The following is a 4,437-nucleotide window of genomic DNA, read 5'->3' on the forward strand; positions in this document are numbered from 1 at the left end:
ATTATGGAAGATTTTTTTGTCTAAATTCAATACATTCAAGTATATGTTTCTGAAAAGAGGATTATCCTGTTAGTTTTGTCATGGAGATTTTACTTGAAGTTGTTAATAAAAGAGAAAGGGCTTTCTATTTACCTTTGCTAGGAGAAGATTTAGGACACCAGAGCTCCAACACAAATAATGACATAACCATCCAAGCCACTACTTCAAGTATTAGTGACTACAGGACTTCCTTAATAACTGTCTTTTCTTCTGACAGCATTACAATAAAACAAATGCTTAATAAGAATTGGTCCATCCTAAGACAAGATAAAGCTATTAGACCCTTCATTGATATAGTTCCAACCATAGTTTATAAGAAGGGTAGGAACCTAAAAAATGTATTTGAAACAAAACAAAGTGGACTTAAGCACAAACTTGGATATATGAACAAATGTGGTATGTGCCACTTTTGTAAATACATTAAGGAAGGGGACACTTTTAACATCAACAATATTAATTTTAAAATTCATCATCGCTGTAACTGTAACTCTGAAAGAGTGATTTATTGTGCTGTTTGTAACCAATGTTGCTATTTTATATTGGTAAAACTGACAGGAAACTAAAAACAATTGCATTTATGAGCACCTCTATGAGAGCAAAACTAAAAAGTTAACCAATGCTTTGAGCAAACATATATTGGACAATGAAGAACATATGTTTAACTTTTTTGTAATAGACAGTATAAGGACAGACATTAGAGGTGGAGCCTGGTCCATATTCTTAAAAAAGAGAGAGCTTTACTGGCAGTTACACTTTGGTGCAGGTAACTGGCCAGGATTAAATGAAAATATTTCAATTAGCTCCCTTTTAAACTGCAAAGCATTAGACAGATAAACTACACGGTATTATATATTTTAAAAATTATTATTTTTGATAAACATTTTTTAATACTGTAATTTATACATTTTACATATTTATATTCCATTTTAATAGTGAACAAACTATTTTATATCGCATATTTATCACATACAACTGTTTTACTGCATTTTAATATTATGTCTTTAAGGGGATGTGTCTTCTTTCATGTCATGATTATGATGCCTTCCACATATCTTTATAAGGAAGACTTTACAATTTTATTGTATCTGATGAAGTTCTAGTGTTCTGGGATGAAAGCACTTATCTGTTTTATGTGGATTTAATAAAGCTGTGTTTTGCACTTGGACTACTTCTGGATCGATTTTTTGGCTTGAATAAGCATTCTGCTACTTCAGTGAGGATTTTAGCTGCCTTGTTTTACACTTAGACTACTCCTGGATTGTTTTTTTTTTTTGGATTGAATAAGCATTCTACAGCTTCAATGGAGATTTTAGTTGCCCTGTTTGGCTTTCTGTCTTTTGAACTAGTTTTTTTCTTTGTATTTTTTTGTTTTTTTCCAACTTTTAAACTGACCGGAAAATATTGCATTTCCATTTAAAAGAACAATTAAGTCTCATGACAGTCCTAGCTAAAAAATAACTTTCCTACACAGAAAAGTACATTAGACAATAAATATTTTATGCAGAAGATTTTTTCCCACAAAGGAAACTTATCTGCCCAGCAAAGGAACAGCACAAGTTGATAGCTGATCCTCGAAAAGCCCACAGAGCAATGCTCTCTTCAATGTCACAAAAACTCTGCAAGGCTTGGTACCCAAATCAGTCTTTTTAGTCAACTCAGCTCAGCTCAGCTCACGATGACTAATGGTCTGGATGTTATGAAGGTTTCCTGAAGATTTGGAAGATAGACGGCTGTTATATCCTATGTGTAATATAACCCAGCAGTGAAAAATATGAAGAACACTGTGTACTGGTGAAATACACTGTTTGGTTAAAACTATATTTGGCTGACAGTAAAGTATACATATATCTAAGCAAAGCTTAAAAGAAAGTAATTTTAAATGTATACAAATCACTTACAAATGGTGTAATTTTATACAGCACTGATTTTTGGTAGTTAGTGTCAGATCCTTCTTCTCCCTAGTGAACAGTAATAAGAAGCATGTGGAAAAGTGTATAAGAAGGCTGAATAAACATCCAGTATTCACAAGTAGTTAACTATTAATACTCAGGGAACTCATATCTACACAAAAAATAATACCCTGTGCCTACAAAGAGACATGCTCCAGCAATAAAAGTAAATTATCCTGGCAGTTAATAATGTTGCTTAGTAAGGTAAATTTGCTGTTGGTCTCATAGTAGAGACTTGCAACCAAAAGGGTGTATATTAAAAAATTGCTTTACAAAAATTATTGTAGCATTTTATGAAATTAAAGTTTTCTAAGGTGTATCCTCTGAAAGTTGCACCATGTGATGGTGAGAAGCGGTTTTAATACAATGTATGGCAAGCAACAAAAACACGTGCAAACCTGGTGAAACTGGTTGTGAAACTGCAATGTGCCTGTACTGAAAAAAATGAAAGGCAAAAGAAATAAGCAAAATAATAAATGTGCTGAAAATTTGGATGCAATCATGGAAGGGGAGAAGAAACCAGGCTCTACTGAGATACAGCAATATGGATCTACAAATAAATGAGGTATTGACCAAGGTTTTACTATAAAACAGCGATGTCCACAATTTCTAGCACCAGAAATGACAAATAATACATGAAACAGACAAGGGTGAAAAAATTACTTTTTAAGTGTAGCAAACCACAAAACCAGAAAACCAAACTAAAAAAAAACAGACCAGTAAAACCAAAAATACAGCACTTGAGTAATAATATTCAAAACGTAGCATTTAATAACACTCTGGCGCCTTGACTTAGAATAGCCTTCAAGGAGTGAAACAACTGTTAAAAAATTACCATATAGAGACCAAATCAATTACAAATCCATTACACAATAAACTGATTAAGATCAGTTAAAGTAAATGAAATTAAAACCTTCCAGTTGCATTCATTATTCAGACCCAAAGGGAGCAAAGTATTGAATTTTAAAATAAACAATGATTCTTTATAAAGTAATTTCTTAATAAAAACTGACTCTGTAACATATTTGCAACAAACGTTTTCCTAAAATCGTGGCTTCCAGGCCAAAATGATTTGAATTATGTAATTTCTTAAAATGCTGTAGAACAGGACTCTCTTAACTTATTATGTTTAATATATCTGATATGTTTTTGTAGTCTCAACTTGAACTTTCTTTTACTTTTCCCAATATAAAAAAGACCACAAGGACACTTCAGAGCATAAATAACACCCTCAGTATAACAATCATACCTATCCTTTTTATATAAAAAAATGCCAATAATATTTAAAAACACATTTACTGCATACTGACATAAACAGCAGTGTCCACATTGAAAAGTGCCTAAAGAGACAATTTGTAGGGGTACTTTGCTAGATGGAAGAATGAAACATTCCAAACTAGTAAATCTTGTAAACTTCTACCATGTTTAAAAGACACCCATGGGTAATTATCCAACTAATTTGTCAAATCACTAAATTTTAACAGGAAAAAAAACAATATTTAACAAAAAAATTAAATCATCACTAAAAACATTATAAATAGTAACAAAATAAATCTAGCTCCTATCCCCATTATTCGGTATATTCCCCCTAGTATTAGATGCCAGAGGAATATTCCTCACTGGCTCATTAACATTATTACCTCTGCACACTTTAGAAATAACATTACCAACTGACCTTTTACTATAACCTCTAGAAATAAATATAGCTGAAATTCTACATACCTCCTGTATAAAATCAACATCATTATTACATAATCTCCTAAGTCGAACAAACTCAGCAAACAGGAATGCCGACAATAAATGTGGTGGATGACAACTTCAGCCATGTAAAAACTGGTCACTATCCTGAAATTTTTGATGGACGGTTATCCTGAGTTTTCCACCTACTTCCACAGACAATTTAACATCCAAAAACACAATGTTATTACTGCAATGCAGACCATCAAAGGAAAAAAGAACAATCCAGTTATGTTGCAAAGATTCAAAAAACTCCTGAACATAACACAACCCTCCCTTACAAATAAAAATCAAATCATCAATATAATGATAGTATTCTAAAACATATTCCAGAAATAAATTCTGATGATAAAGAAATTCTGTCTCAAATAAGCCCATAACCAAATTGGCATACATGGACAAAAGATGCCCCCCCATGGCCATACCCCAAAGTTGATGGTGGATAGCTTCATTAAAACTAAAAAAGTTGTTAGTTAAACAAAATTGTAATAACTCGATAGTGCAATTTGATAAAGGGATATCGCCTAAGAAAAAATACAAGGCTTCAATACCTATCTCATAGAGTATATTCATATATAAACTTCTAACATCTATTGTTATAAAATACATATTATCCATCCACTTAAGACCAGAAAGCTTACTCAAGAAACTGCCAGTATCTCTAATATATGAATGGAGTTTTAAAACATAAGGATAAAGAAATTAATGAAGA

This window comes from Protopterus annectens, chromosome 6.part0 (assembly GCF_019279795.1).
Source record: "Protopterus annectens isolate FY-2018-M chromosome 6.part0, PAN1.0, whole genome shotgun sequence".
Taxonomy (NCBI): Eukaryota; Metazoa; Chordata; order Ceratodontiformes; family Protopteridae; genus Protopterus; species Protopterus annectens.